At 36.9% G+C, this 17,085-nt stretch overlaps 1 protein-coding gene and 1 pseudogene across 1 annotated transcript in view; both read left to right on the plus strand.

Annotated features, from left to right (window-relative positions):
• The window catches only part of NPEPPS (aminopeptidase puromycin sensitive), a 97,786-nt gene that overhangs the window by 32,200 nt on the left and 48,501 nt on the right, over window positions 1-17,085 (plus strand). The window lies entirely within an intron of this gene.
• Window positions 7,811-10,256, plus strand: LOC114198381 (ubiquitin-conjugating enzyme E2 variant 1-like; annotated as a pseudogene).

Genomic DNA, 17,085 nt, shown 5'->3' on the forward strand with positions numbered 1-17,085 from the left:
GTATCATTTTTCATAATAATAATAATAATAATGTTTAGTAGTAAGGATAAAAATAATGAAGAATTCACTGCCAGGAACTAAGTGCATTACATATCCGTATAGACAACAACCTTAGGTACAGAGAGGTTATGTAACCTACTATAGGTCATAAGACTGGTAATTGATGCAAATTCAGATAGTTTAACTTCTAGGGTCCATTTGCTAATCATCATAGTCTATTCCTTGTTATTAATTTAACCACACCATATTGTAATTACTTGTTTGTACCTATAGTTCTTATTAGAATCTAAGTTCCTTAAGGACCAAGAGCCATGATTCATTCTTTTTCACCTGTGGTGTTTGATGGTATCTGATGTAGAGTAGGTGTTCAGTAAATATTTATTTAGTAAAATAAAGTAAAATCTAAAGAGATGGAGTAAGTTTGTTGTATTTGTTAGGCCTGAATTTCTTCATATGCCTATCCTATTGACTTATGGGTAACAAAGAAAATTACATTATATTTGGATTATTTTGTCATTAATTTGTATTTTATTCTCTTTGAGGACCACAATCAAGGTATTTATTAATTGTAAAGATTCTGTGCAGTGTTTTAAACATTAAGAAAATAAAAATTGTATAAATTATGTAATCTTTAAGTTAAATGGAAAAGAAAAACGGATTCCATAATGTATTATAATATTGTATTGTGCCAGGTTTTTCCCCCCAGTTTTAGTGAGGTATAATTAACAAATAAAAATTATATATATATATTTAAGATAAACAATTTGATGTTTTACTATACCTATACATTGTGAAATAATCATAACAGGCTAGTTAACATATCTATTACCTCACAGTTAATTTTCTTCTTTTTTGCTTTTTTTTTGTGGTGAGAACACTTAAGACTTCTTAGCAAATTTCAAATATACAATACAGTATTGTTAAGGATAGTCACATTGCTATATATTAGATCTCCAAAAGTAATCATCTTGCATAACTGAAACTTTGTATCCTTTGACTAATGTCTCCCTATTTCCCCATCCCCCTACCTCTTGGCAACCACCATTCTGTGAGTGGATATTGTACTTTGGTTATTTTAGATTCCACATACAAGTGATAATTGTGCAGTACTTGTCTTTCTGTGTCTGGCCTATTTCACTTAGCATAATGTCTGCCAGGTTCATCCGTGTTGTCACAAATGGCAGGATTTCCTTTTTTTAAGGCTGAATAATATTCCATTGTGTATATACACATGCATGCAATCCCCCACCCCATTTTCTTATCCACTCATCCAGCAGCAGTTATTTATGGTTGTTTATGTATCTTGGCTATTTTGAATAATGCTGCGGTGAAATGTGGGAGATACTGATTTCATTTCCTTTGTGTTTATATCTAGAAATGAGATTCTGGATCATAAGATAGCTCTATTTTTAATTTTTTGAAGAACCTTCATAACTCTTTTCCATAATGGCTGTACCAGTTACGTTCCTACCAGCTTTATACAAGAGTTCTCTTTTCTCTACATCCTCACCACCACCTGTTTATTATCTTTTGTCTTTTTAATAATATATATGCTGTTCTTTTTTTTTAGAAAGATTTTATTTATTTATTTGACAGAGACAGCGAGAAAGGGAACACAAGCAGGGAGACTGGGAGAGGGAGAAGCAGGCTTCCAACTGAGCAGAGAGCCCGATGTGGGGCTCGATCCCAGGACCCCAGCCAGGATCATGATCTGAGCCGAAAGCAGATGCATAAAGACTGAGCCACCCAGGCGCCCCATATATGCTGTTCTTAAATGCAAAGGTGGTAGTTATTCTCCACATCAGTGCTTCTTAATTTTCTTCCCAAGACATTCATAGAAAATGATTATGTTTTCTTGGTACAATGGAAAGAAGAGGCTCACATGAGGAAGGTGACAGAAGTATCTCATTGTTGAAGTGGTATCTGGCTGACCCAAGGGCCAAGAAAATCAGCATCTTGGTAGACCTGTAATTCATATTTGGAGCTGCCAGAGAACACTGGGAAAACTGCTGTGAATAGTTTCAGTGTATTCGTATTACAAAGGATCTTAGCTACCACATCTCTTTATATCATTTTACTTATTTTTACTTTATATATTTTTTACATAAATAATAATTTTATAAATTTATTACATTTATATATAGTTGACCCTTGAACAATGCAGGGGTTAGGGGCACTGACCTCCTGTGCAGTCGGAAGTCTACATACAACTTGACTCACCCAAAACTTAACTACCAGTAGTATACTGTTTACTGGAAGCCTTACTGATAACATAAAGAGTTGGTTAACACCTATTTTGTACGTTATATGTATTATATACTATATTCCTATAATAAAGTAATCTAGAGAAAAAATGTTATTAAGAAAACCATAAGGTGGGAATGCAGTGTGGTGCAGCCACTGTGAAAAACAGTATGGACATTACTCAAAAAATTAAAAGTAGAGGGGCATCTGGGTGGCTCAGTCGTTAAGCATCTGCCTTCGGCTCAGGTCATGATCCCAGGGTCCTGGGATTGAGTCCTGCTTCAGGGTCCTGGGGTTGAGCCCTGCATCAGGCTCCCTGCTCCCTTCTCCCACTCCTCCTGCTTGTGTTCCCTCTCTCGCTGTGTCTCTCTCTGTCAAATAAATAAATAAAATCTTTTAAAAAATAGAAATAAATAAATCTCTTAAAAAAATTAAAAATAGAGGGGCGCCTGGGTGGCTCAGTTGGCTCAGCATCAGACTCTTGATTTTGGCTCAGCTCATGAGCACTCAGCAGGGAGCCTGCTTGCAATTCTCTTCCTCTCCCTCCCCCTCTGCCCTTCCCCCTGTTGTATACTCTCTCTAAAATAAATAAATAAATCTTTTAAAAATTAAAAATTGAATTACCATATGATCCAGTCATTTCACTACTGGGTATTTACCTAAAGAATATGAAAACACTAATTCAAAAGGATATATGCACCCCTATGTTTATTGCAGCATTATTTACAACAGCCAAATTGTGGAAGCAGCAAAAGTGTCCATCAATAGATGAGTGGATAAAGAAGGTGTTGGTATATATCTACAGTGGAAAATTAGCCATAAGAAAAAAAAAGAATGAATTCTTGCCAATTGCAACATGGATGGAGCTAGAGAGTATAATGCTAAGCAAAATAAGTCAGTCAGAGAAAGACAAATAACATATGATTGTACTCTTACGTAGAACTAAAGAAACAAAATGAACAAAAAGGGAAAAAAAGACAACCAAGAAACAGAGTCTTAACTGTAGAGAACAAACAGATGGTTACCAGAGGGGAGGTGGATGGGGGATGGGGGAAATAGGTAAAGGGGATCAAGAGTACACCTCTCTTGACGAGCACTGGGTAACATATGGCACTGCTGAGTCACTGTATTGTACACCTGAAGCTAATAGAACGCTGTGTGTTAACTGTACTGGAATTAAAATAAAATTGAAAAAGTTAAATTAAAAAAAGAGGGGTGCCTGGGTGGCTCAGTCAGTTAAGCATCTGCCTTCGGCTCAGGTCATGATCCCAGGGTCCTGGGATCAAGCCCCGCATTGGGCTCCTTGCTCAGTGGGAAGCCTGCTTCTCCCTCTGCCACTCCCCCTGCTTGTGTTCCCTCTCTCGCTGTGTCTCTCTGTCAAATAAATAAATAAAATCTTTAAAAAAAATAAAAATTAAAAAAGAAAACCATAAGATGGGATGCCTGGGTGGCTCAGTCGGTTAAGTGTCTGCCTTCAGCTCAGGTCATGATCCCAGGGTCCTGGGATCGAGTCCCGCATTGGGCTCCCTGCTCCACAGGGAGTCTGCTTCTCCCTCTGCCTCTGCATCTCTCTCTCTGTCTCTCATGAAAGGATAAATAAAATCTTTTTTTTTTTTTAAAGATTTTCTTTATTTGAGAGAGAGAGAATGAGAGATAGAGAGCACGAGAGGGAAGAGGGTCAGAGGGAGAAGCAGACTCCCTGCTGAGCAGGGAGCCCGATGTGGGACTCGATCCCGGGACTCCAGGATCATGACCTGAGTCGAAGGCAGTCGCTTAACCAACTGAGCCACCCAGGCAGCCTGGATAAATAAAATCTTAAAAAAGAAAAAGAAAAGGAAGAGAAAATACATTTAGAATACTGTACTGTATTTATAAAAGAAAAAATCCCTGTAGAAATCAACCTGTACAGTTCAAACCTGTGTTGTTCAGGGTCAACTGTATTTTATTTATTTGTGCCTTCTCTTTTTCCCCCCTCAATCCCCAAATCATTGTCAATTTTATTGGTCTTTTCAAAGAACCTACTTTTGATTTTAAGTCCTTAATTGAATGTTTATTTTCTGTTTCCTTAACTTCTGCTCTTTATTATTTCCTTCTATTTTCTTTGAGTTTGTTTTTACTTTTAGTAAAAAAGCAGTTACTAACTTTTTGAGGTGAATAATTGGCTTATTAATTGCTTTTATAGTATATTCATTTAAAAAAATTTTTTTAAATATTTGAGAGAGCATGAGAGAGAGAGAGAGAGAGAGCACAAGCGGGGGGGTGGGAGAGGGAGAAGCAGACTCCCAGCTGAGCAGGGAGCCCAATGTGGGACTTGATCCCAGGACCCCAGGATCATGACCTGAGCTGAAGGTAGACGCTTAATCAACTGAGCCACCCAGGCGCCCCTAGTATATTCATTTAAACCTATAAATTTTCCTCCAAAAAAAAACCACTTTTAGCTCACCCCACACTTTTTCTGGTTTGTTTTGGGGGAAAAACTCCAGGCAGCAACTGTGACTGCTGCTGCTACAGCTCCTCTACCTCCTCTTCTTTTTTTGTATAGCTTTATGAGGGTTTATATAATATTTCACATGTAATAAACTGCATATATTAAAATGTATGATTTGATACTTTTTGACCTGTGAATACAACCAAGATAATGAACATATCCATCACTCCCACAGTGTTTTCTCATGCCCCTTTGGGATCCTCTCTTCCTGTTCTCCCCTGTTTCCAGGCAACCACTGATCTGTTTCCACATTTTTTGATATATAATATCTTTATCATTCAGTTCAAAATATTTTCTGACTTCTGATCCAGGGAATATTTAGATATACCTGGAGCTTTTCTAGTTTAAAGATTTTATTTATTTTATTTGGAGAGAGAGAAAGCAAGCAGGGGGTGAGGCAGAGGGAGAAGAGGAGAGAGAATCTCAGGCAGACTCCACACTGAGCACGAAGCCTGATGTGGGGCATAATCTTAAAACCCTGAAATCATGACCTGATCCAAAATAAGAGTTGGACCCTTAACCGACTGAGCCACCCAGGCGCTCCAGCTGTTGTATTTTCTTAAAATAAGAGAACAGTGAAGTTTGTTGCATTGATTGACTCTTCCTTTCATGAATACTTTATTTATAGCTTGTGATACTGTTTGATAGCATTTTACCCACAGTAGAACTTCTTTCACAATTGGAGTCAGTCCTCTCAAATCCTTTTGTTGCTTTATTAGTGAAGTTTATGTAATATTCTAAATCTCTGTTGTTATTTCAACAGTCTTCAAAGTATCTTCACCAGGAGTAGATTCCATCTCAAGAAACCTCTTTCTTGGCTTACCTGTAAGAAGCAGCTTCTCAACTGTTCACATTTCATCATGAGATTATAGTAGTTCAGTCATATCTTCAGGATCCTCTTCTAGTTCTTTTGCTTTTTCCATCACATCTGCATCCAGAACATACACAACTTTTATTAAGTTTGTGGTCTTATATGGGCACAGTTCATGGTACCCCAAAACAATTACCATGGTAACATCAGAGATCACTGTAACAAATATAATGATAATGAAAAAGTTCAAACTATTTTGGGAACTATCAAAATGTGACACAGAAACATGAATTGAGCAAATGCCTTGGAAAAATAGCACCAATAGACTTGTTTGACACAGGGTTGCCACAAACCTTCAATTTATAAAGAAAAAACATTATCTGTGAAGCACAATAAAATGAGTTACACCTGTATATGATTTCAGTCATTTGGAATTTAAGATTTGCTTTTGCTTTATGGCCCAAGATTTGGTCATTTTTAAAATGCTTGTATGTGCTTGAAAAGAGTGTGCTTTTATACAATTGTTGGATGTAATGTTTTATATATGTCTTACTAAATCAAGTTTGTTAATTCTGTTTAAATCTTCATTTTTACTGATTTTTTTCTGCTTGTTTTATGAATTATTGGTTAATGTTTGCATGTCACATATTTTCAAATTCTTTATCTTTAATTTCTCTGAATTATTATGTTTTAGGTGTATCTCATGTAAACAGCTCATTGTACTCTTTTTACTTTTAGTTCCAGTCTGAAAATCTTTGTCTTCTAAATAAAGCATCTAATCCATTTACATTTAATGTAATTGCTGTTATTTGTCTTTAAGTCTATATTTTATATGTTTTCTCATAGTCTTTTAATTATAAAGGATTTTTGTTTTTTTATTTTTTTAGAGAGGGGGAGAAAGTGTGGGGCAGAGGGAGAGGGAGAGAATCTTAAGCAGGTTCAACACCCAGCGCAGAGCCTGATGCAGGGCTCAGTTTCACAACCCTAAGATCATGACCTGAGCCAAAATCAAGAGTCTGATGTTTAACCAAGTGAGCCACCCAGGCGCCTCTTAATTAGAAGTGCTTTAAGCAATTTTTTTGTTTGTTTGTTTGTTTGGATATATGTCAGTACCCCAGGAATTACAATAGCCATCTCTGACTTCAGAAAATCCAGTGTTAATCAATCATTTTACCATTCTCCTGGATACTACAAAGATCTTAGGAGCACGTACTTTCCATGTATCTCCTTCTGATTTACATGCTGTCATTCTGGTATAGTTTAATTTTGTTCTATACATTTTTTATTTTTATTTTTAATTTAATTTAATTTATTTTTATTTTTTAAAGATTTCATTTATTTGGGGGGACAGATGCAAAGGGAGAAGAAGAAGTAGACTCCCCACTGAGCAAGGAGCCCGACTTGGGTCTTGATCCCAGGACCCCCGGGATCATGATCTGAGCTAAAGGCAGATACTTAACCAACTGAGCCACCCAGGCCCCCCCCCCTTTTTTTAAAGTCATAAGACATTATTATTGTGTTATATAGTATAATGTTTATTTAGTTTTACCCAAATATTTGCTATTTTTGTTGTTGTTCATTCCAGCAATCCTTCTAGAATCATTCTCTGTTTGAAGAATACCCTTTGTACTGTTTTTTTGACAGCAAAGTCTGTTTTTGTTTCTTAGAGTATATCTTTGCTTTACCTTATTTTTTGGCCTTCATTTTAAATTCCTAGTTTATTGAAGTATATTTCACATACAATATATATTAGTTTTTGAAGTGCATCTTGCAGTTCAATGAGTTTTGACAGATGTGTATACCAGTGTTATAACATCCATTTAAAAAAATTTAAGTACAGTCTACTCCCCAACATGGCACTTGAATTCATGACTCCAAGATCAAGAGTCTCATGCTGTACCAACTGAGTCGGCCAGGTGCCCCATAACATTCATTTTTGAAGATTATTCTTCCTTGTTATAAAATTCTAGATTGGCAATTATTTTCTTCCATTAAACTGGCTATTTTATTCCACCATCATCCTCCTTCCATTGTTACCCTTACAAAGTCAGCTCTAGGCTATTATTTCTTGAACAACAGTCCTCCCCTCAAACTCTCTGAGCTTTTGGTTCCATGTTCTCTGTAGGCTCCGCTGTAATTCCTCCAGAATGGTTTTTTCTTTACCACTGCAAAACTATTTTAGTTTTTATGAAGAAACAAAATATGTTCCAGGTAGCAGGTGGCTATTGCAGGCCTTTGTTGAACTTTGAATTCTTTTTCATTGCACCATGAACTGCCATCTAAAACCACAGAAACTATGGTAGGTAGGTTGCCATCTGAATAAATGAAACAAAATAAAACTTAATCACATATTTGATTTAGTATTGAACTATACAGGCGTATGTGGGTTATCTAGAGTTATGTGGGCTAGATTGCCTGCTACATACAGCTGTGGCTTGGAAAAAATGACATTCTGAGTTCTAAATAGACCTTTTTTCCTTTTTTTAAAATTTTTCTTTTTTTAAGTTTTTATTTAAATTCCAGTTAGTTAACATATAGTGTAATATTAGTCTCGGCTGTAGAATTTAGTGATTCTACACTTACATACACTACCTAGTGCTCATCAGAACAAGTGTCCTCCTTAATTCCCAGCACCTACTTAGCCCATACCCACACCTAACTCTCCTCTGGTAACCAGCGGTTTGTTCTTTATAGTTAAGAATCTAGGGGGCATGTAGGTGGCTCAACTGATTAAGCATCTGCCTTCGGCTCAAGTCATGATCTCAGGGTCCTGGAATTGAGCCTGGCATTGGGCTCCTGCTCAGTGTGGGAGCCAGCTTCTGCCTCTCCTGCTCCCCCTGCTTGTGCTTTCTCTCTCTGTCAAATAAATAAATAAAATCTTAAAAAAAAAAAAGTCTGTTTCTTTGTTTTCCTCTCCCCCTCCATGTTCGTTTGTTTTGTTATTTATTTATTTATTTATTTTTAAAGATTTTATTTCTTTATTAGAGAGAGAGACACAGCGAGAGAGGGAACACAAGCAGGGTGAGTGGGAGAGGGAGAAGCAGTCTTCCCGCGGAGCAGGGAGCCTGATGCGGGCTCGATCCCAGGACCCTGGGATCATGACCTGAGCCACCCAGGCACCCCTGTTTTGTTTTTTAAATTCCACATGAGTATTGTCTTTCTCTGGTTGACTTATGTCACTTAGCATAATACTCTAGCTCCACCTACATCGTTGCAGATAGCAAGATTTCATCATGACAAGTGTATTCTTTAATCCCCATCACCTATTTCACCGCACCCTTCTGGTAACCATCACTTTGTTCTCTGTAGTTAAGAGTCAGTTTCTTGGTTTTCTCTCTCTCTTTTTTTCCTCTGCTCATTTGTTTCTTAAATTCCACAGATGAGTGAAATCATATGGTATTTGTTTTTCTCTGACTGACTACTTTGCTTAACATTATACTCTTTAGCACCATCCATGTTGTTGCAAATGGCAAGATTTCATTCTTTTTTTATGGCTGAATAATGTCTTCTTTATCCATTCATCTATTGATGAATACTTGAGCTACTTTCATAATTTGGCTACTGTAATAATGCTTCAATAAATACAGGGGGGTGTGTATCCCTTTAAATTTGTGTTTTTGTATTTTGGGGATAAATACTCAGTAGTGCAATTACTAGATCATATGGTAATTCTATTTTTAACTTGTTGAGGAACCTCCATACTGTCTTCAGCAGTGGCTATACCACTTTGCATTCCCACCAACAGTACACGAGGGTTCCTTTTTCTCTACATCCTCAGCAACGCTCGTTTCTTGTGTTTTTGATTTTAGCCATTCTGACTGGTTTTGGGTGATGTCTCATTATACATTTGATTTGTATTTCCCTGATGATGAGTGACATTAAGCATCTTTTCATGTGTCTGTTGGCCATTTGTATGTCTTCTTTGGAGAAATGTCTATTCATGTCTTCTGCCCATTATTGAATTAGATTGTTTTTTGGGTGTTGAGTTAAAATAGATTTGATTTTTATGACTACTAATATTATTTAAAATGAAGAAAAATACGAGATCCTTCAGTATGTAAATAATGTTTTATGCTCACTTTGTGAATGTAGTAGATTAATCAGAGAATCAGTGAGACCTACGGGAGACCTGTGGTTCACAGGAAGGAAATAACGTTTTATTCTTTATTTTTTATAATTATTGCTATATGTAGCATAGTACTGATTGAATAAAAAATTGAGATGTTAGGATTGTTAGCATATACAAACATATTTAGCAAATTTTCATTTAGGAAAATCTGAGCTAGATTTTATTAAGGAAAGCAGGAGTTACCTTATAATTACCAATTGTGTCATTCATTGATAATACAGATTGGCTTTCATAACAGAAGCTCCTTCATAGAGGTATGTGCTTATTAAAGAAAAGGTATTAGCTACATAAGTTGACAGCCACCACGGGCTCAAACAAGTTATGAAAACTGAATATACAGCCTTAAAATAAAATGTGGATCCAAATACCCAGAAGCATCCCCATTTGTAAGATTTGTAACAAAAATTCATATGAATGGAGTTAAGAGTTCTAATGGAGAGGTGGACAGAAGAGCTGTATCAGTGCTAGGAAAATGGTAGAGTTCATATAGCATCAAAGTTGTCCTGCAAGGGTTTCGACACCTCACGTCTAAAGAAAACCAGAAACTCCCTCAGCTGCTGGAAGGACAATGTTATAGCGGTTAATCAAAAAGAAGAACCATAGCCTTAAAATTTGATTTAAGCAGTCTTCATTTTCCACAGTAGTAAATTTTCTAGATACATTTTGTAGACCTCAAAGTATTGGAAAGAAAGCTCCCATTCAAAGGCAATTTATGTTAAAGTACTGTAAATGATACTAATTTTTTTTCCATTTGAAATATATAGTTGTGCTGTAACAACAAAAAAAAGTATTATATCCCTCTTGAGGCCTGTCTTGGCAGAAGAGAAGAACCACAATTAACATATAAAGTGACAAACTAGGAAAGGTCATCAGAGATGGGCATAATGACAGTGAGTAAGGCAGATGCCTGTGGGGCCAGGGAAGCTGAGGCATTTGTTGCCTGAGGACCCAGACATTCTTTGTGGAAGGGAGTAGGGTAATTTAAAAGAAATCTACTGGACCAAATAGCATGCTTGCACAAATCTTGAACAGAAAACAAACTATAGTCTGGAAGAATGCATGTGAGAGAGGTTCCTAAATTTGGATGGGGCCTAAATGGTACAATGATTAAGAGTGCTTGTCTTCTTTTTGTTATCGTTAGAACATTTTGCACATCAAGGACTGTTACCTTTCTGGAAAGACTGGCCAATTTTACCAAAGATGAGCCACCTCACCTTCTGTGTTCTCTAAGGAAGAGTATGTTTTTTAATTATGGCTAGTCCAAATCTTAGAGACATAGGCAAGAGTGCCTCCTTGTCAATAAACCACACTCAGAAGACCCAGAATTGGAATACATATTCATTCGATTTATTTGATAAATAGGCTTACTATAACAATTTGGCCAGAATCTCAAAAGAAGTATCTTTAAAAAGGTTTTTTAACATTTAAAAAGTTTTCAAAAAAAATAAAAAGTTTTCATAGTTAATATATACACAAGGTCCAATTCAAAGGGTATCGGTGGTATACAGAACAAATTAAGCCTCCTTTCTTCCCTGCATAGAGGAGATAAAGTTACCAGTTTCATATGTATCCTTCCTCAGATGTTATATGCATTCACAGACATGTATATATTTATGTATGTACATATGTATAGTGTATGTGTGTGTGCCCACCAATGATGGCATGCTGTATACATAGGACATAGTTTTATTTACTTATAGTCAAAATTATATCTTTATTACTTTTTAAAAACAAGACATTTAAAACTCAATTTATAAGTCTATCTTGTTATGAAATTTGTAGGTCTGTATTGTCATGAGTAAACTTATTATTAATACAAAGTGAATTTGTGGTAGCTTTGAGTGTAAGATTTTTCTTGTCACAAATTTGTACATACTTTGGTTACATTCAAATTTTGCTTCTGTTTGGTGTACTACTAACATACACACTCATGCTTATACCCAAACATGTATTTATAAAAGAATTTTTTCTGAAATGTAGCACTCCATAAATAATTTCAGCAAGAGTCCTTATTTATACATATATAATGAATTAGTTGCAGTTGAATTAATAAGAATTGTGATACATTATCTAGAAAAAAGTATTATTTTATAATAGTCATGACCAGACACTGTGCTAAGCATTTTACATAGAGAATGTTGTATAATCTTCAAATGACTAAGAAGTAGGTAATGATTTTAATTTTATAGCTGTGAAAACAGAGACTCAGATTGTTGAATAACCATATATTCTCTCCTATTATCTCATTTAAAAAATACATTTTTTAAAGATTTTATTTACTTATTTGTCAGAGAGAGAGAGAGCACAAGCAGGGGGAGCCGCAGTCAGAGGGAGAAGCACGTGCCTCGTTGAGCAAGAAGCCCTATGTGGGACTTGATCCCAGGACCCTGAGATCATGACGTGAGCCAAAGGCAGATGCTTAACCAGCTGAGCTACCCAGGCATTCCCTAAATACATGTATTTTAAGGATTTTACTTATTTATTTATTAAAGATTTTATTTATTTATTTGAGAGAAAGAATGAGAGAGAGAGAGCACATAAGAGGGGGGAGGGTCAGAGGGAGAAGCAGACTCCCTGCTGAGCAGGGAGCCTGATGCGGGACTTGATCCCGGGACTCCAGGATTATGACCTGAGCAGAAGGCAGTCACTTAACCAACTGAGCCACCCAGGCACCCAAAGATTTTATTTATTTATTTGAGAGAGAGAGAGAGTGAGCATGTGTGGGGGGAGGGGCAGAGGAAGAAACAGACTCCCCACTGAGCAGGGATCCTGATGCAGGGCTCCGTCCTGGGACTTCGGGATTATGACTTGAGCTGAGGGCAGACGCTTACCCAACTGAGCCACCCAGGTGCTCCTCCCTAAAATACACACACACACACACACACACACACACACACACGTATATATATTTTTTAAAGATTTTATTTATTTATTTATTTGACAGAGACACAGTGAGAGAGGGAACACAAGCAGGGGGAGTGGGAGAGGGAGAAGCAGGCTTCCTGCTGAGCAGGGAGCCCGATGCAGGGTTCGATCCCAGGACCCCGGGATCATGACCTGAGCCGAAGGCAGACGCTTAATGACTGAGCCATCCAGGCTCAGTATTTATATATATGTATGTATTTTTTTTTAAGATTTTATTTATTAATTTGGCTGAGAGAGAGCACAAGCAAGGGGAGCGGCAGACAGGGAGAGGGAGAAGCAGGCTCCCTGCTGAGCAGGGAGCCCAATGCAGGGCTTGGTCCCAGGACTCTGGGATCCCATGACCTGAGCTGAAGGCAGATGCTTAACTGACTGAGTCATGCAGGCACACCAATATTTTAAAATATTTTTATTAATATTTTTAAAAATAAAAATATTTTTTAAAGTTTATTTTACAGAGAGACTGTGGGGGGAGGGGGAGGGGAGAGGGAGAGAGAATCCTCAAGCAGACTCCCAGCTGAGTGCAAAGCCCAACACGAGGCTCCATTCCAGGACCCTGAAAGCCACCCAGGCACCCCAAAAATAAATATTTTTAAAAGTTTTTTGGTCAAGCTGCCTGGCTGGCTCAGTTGGTAAAGCATGTGATTCTTGATCTTGGGGTTGTGGGTTTGAGCACCACATTGCACGTAGACATTTTTTTAAAAAGGTTTTTTGGTCAAGGTTAAGTTTGGTCAAGTTTAATTTTATCATTTCTTAGTGATATAGTAAAGTGTCTACTTATAATGCTTAATTTACATATATGCATTTTAAATAATGTTATATAAAATATTGATATGTTAGTATTAGACTAATGTAAACAGTTTGGAAGTATAGCTTTTTCTTTTCTACTTCAATGAAGCATATTTATTCAGACTTTTCATGTATCTTTACCATATAAATGGCTTTCCACTCTTTGAACAATCTAATAGTTCCAACAGCAAATAGTATCTTCTGAAGTATTTGAGATAGATCCATTTTTGACTCTATGTACTCTGTTGTAGCTGGAAATTTTATCCCTAGCCGTAAGTCCCTATTTATATAACATTAGTAAAAGTGTTATTTTGTTAATACTTCTAATATGGGTAGTATTGATGCTCTCCATGACACAGTCACTTAGTGTATTGCTTTTTGAAGTGATTCATTTATTCTGCTAATATTTGACTGAACATATTATGTGCCAGAAACCATTCTAGCATTGGAGGTAGAGGACAAAACCAAGAATCAACATTCCAGATACATATATTTGATTTGGAAAGACATAATAGCAAATATGTAAAGTTGTGATAAGTGCTCAGAAATCACAGTAAGAGGATGTGGAGTTAGGATTGTTCTTTAAGGTGATGAAACAGATCTCTAAATAAGTGATTGACATAAAATATGTAGATATTTGAGGAAAGAAACTTCTAAGCGGCTGTAGAAACCCTGAGGTTGGAGAATGCCTGCAGAGTTTGAGGAACAATGAAGGCACTGGCAGCAGAATGAGTTGTAGTTATTCTATATCCTCAATAACATTTTTGTTTTTAGTCCTTTTAGATTTATCCATTCTTGTGGGTATGTGGCAGTATGTCATTGTGGTTTTAATTTGCATTTCCCTGATGACAAATGATGTTGGGCATTTTTTTGTTTGTTTTTTGGCCATTGATGTATTTTTCCTTTGTGAAATTGTTTGAGTATTCTGCCCGTATTTTAATAGTTTTTAGGTATATCCTCTGTAAAATATTTTCTCTTAGTCTGTGGTTTCCCTATTCATTTTCTTCACAATGTCTTTTAATAATCACAAGTTTTAAATATTAATGAAATTTGATCTATCAAATTTTTTTTCTTTTATGGCTAGTGCTTTTTTGGTCTTCTCTCAGAAATATTTAGCAACTTCAAGCAGAATTTCATTCTGAACGTTATGGGACTCCATTAAAGGCTTTGATCTCACTGATTACCCTGGCTGCTGTGTGAAGAATACATTATAAAGCAGCAAGAGTGGAAACAGACTAGTTAAGAGGCTACTATGGTAGTCTAGGAGAGAAATAATTGTACATTGGACTGGGGTTGTAGTGATGGGGGCATTGAAAAATCTGGAGTTAAAGATACAGGCTACTGAATTTGCTTATTTGGAATGTGTTATGAGAGAGTCGTGGAGGGAGGCAGTTCGGATGATTCTGTATTTCTGGTTTGAGCCACTGGATAAATAGTGGTGCCATTTACAGAATATCCAAAGCTACAATTGAGCAACGTTATTTTAAAGTCTAATGTATGTTTGTCAAGTAGTATGTTGTTCAATATAAAGTAATTGGAAGAATGTCCCATAATACAAGAGACTTTTTAAGAAATTCAAATATATGATTATGGGGCACCTGAGTGGCTCAGTCGGTTAAGTGTCTGACTCTTGGTTTGGGCTCAGATCATGATCTCCTGGTCATGGGATCAAGCCCCAAGTTGGGCTCTGTGCTCAGCACAGAATCTGCTTGATCCTCTTCCTCCACCTCTGTCCCTCTCCCTGCTCAGGTGAGCACACGTGTGCTCTCTCTCTCTCAAATAAATAAATTTAAAAAAAAATTCAAATGTATGATTACTACCCTCTTTTCTAAGAAAGAATTTTAGAGGAAATTTTACTGTTGTTTTTTTTTTTGTATACATGTAATAGAGTTGGTATGCATATTTGGAAGCACGTGCTAGAATGGAATCTAGCAATACAATACTTGATTGTTTCAACTTAAAAACTGCTATTCTTGGAGCACCTGGCTCACTCGGTGGAGCATGTGACTCTTTTATTTTTTTTAAGATTTTATTTATTTATTTAGAGAGCGTGCATGTGTGCGCGAGCAGGGGGAGAGGGGAGAGAGAATTCCAGGTAGAGTCTGTGCTGAACGTGGAGCCCGATGCAGGGCTTGAGGCAGGGCTCGATCTCACAACCCCGACATCATGACCTGAGCCAAAATCAAGAGTCAGATGCTTAACACACTGAGCCACCCAGGCACACCACATGTGACTCTTGATCTCAGGGTTGTGAGTTCAAGCCCTACGCTGGGCATGGAGCCTACTTAAAAAAAATAAAATAAAATAAAAATAGGGGCACCTGGATGGCTCAATTGGTTAAGCGTCTGCCTTTGGCTCAGGTCACAATCTCAGGGTCCTGGGATTGAGTCCCACATTGGGCTCTCTGCTCAGCGGGGCGTCTCCTTCTCCCCCTCACTCTCCCTCTGTGCTCTCTCTCTCTCAAATAAATAAAATCTTAAAAAAAAAAATTAAAAAACCCCTGCTATTCTTTTGGTTTTTTATCTTCATTACCAATTTGAAGCTTTTTTGTGCATTTATAAAAACAAGTTAGTTTTAATAATCCTTTATGGAGATGGTTTTTGATCATAGACGATAATGCTGTTTTATATTTTTGTCAGAAAAGTACATTCTTAAGCATTAAGGTGATTCTTGGTTTCCCTGTAGACTTAAGTATGATTCTATATGTGGGAATCAAGTTTGAGCAAATCTTGAGTTATTACCAGCAAAAGTCATTGTTTCAGTAGTGATTTCATTGTATTGTATATATGCCAAGTTGTAAGTTTCTTTTCAAATTTATAGGAATTAGTTTATGATAGTAGAAAGAATTTTGGAATAGAAAAGGAACTGAATTCTAGTCCAGCTATGTGAACTTAGGCAAATCATTAACTTTATATATTTCATTTTCTTCATCTGTAAAATGAGGAATAATTGATTAAAGTTCTTTTAAAATCTGAGATTATAGCTTCTTACTGGTTTTGTAAAGATCTAGCTTTATAAAGATGTTTGAACCATAATGATATTAGAAACATTGAAAATTCAATCTTAGGGTGATTCATAAAAAGAAATGAATTGTGGGCATCTTGCCTGGCTCATAGAATGTTATTAAATCTGAATCACTGTTACCTATATCAAATTTAAATCCATGACTAATAAAGCTACTTTTCTCTCTTAATAACAGTTTCATTGAGATACAATTCATATACCATACAATTCACTCATTTAAAATGTACAATTCAGGGGGCGCCTGGGTGGCTCAGTTGTTTAAAGTGTCTGCCTTTGGCTCAGGTCATGATCTCAGGGTCTTGGGATCGAGTCCTCGCGTTGGGCTCCCTACTCCGGGGAGTCTGCTTTCCCCTCTGCCCCTCCCCCCCCACTCATGCTCACACTCTCTCAAATAAAATCTTTTTTTTTAAAGATTTTATTTATTTGAGAGAGAGAATGAGATGGAGAGAGAGCATGAGAGGGGGGAGGGTCAGAGGGAGAAGCAGACTCCCTGCTGAGCAGGAATCCTGATGCGGAACTTGATCCCAGGACTCTAGGATCATGACCTGAGCCAAAGGCAGTCGCTTAACCAACTGAGCCACCCAGGCGCCCACAAATAAAATCTTTTTTAAAAAATGTACAGTTTGAGGCACCTGGATGGCTTGGTTGGTTAGCATCCAATACTTGGTGGTTTTGGCT

Source organism: Eumetopias jubatus, unplaced genomic scaffold, assembly GCF_037043125.1.
Source record: "Eumetopias jubatus isolate StellerSeaLion01/CBP00866 unplaced genomic scaffold, mEumJub1_p1.0 scaffold_10, whole genome shotgun sequence".
NCBI classification, from domain to species: domain Eukaryota; kingdom Metazoa; phylum Chordata; class Mammalia; order Carnivora; family Otariidae; genus Eumetopias; species Eumetopias jubatus.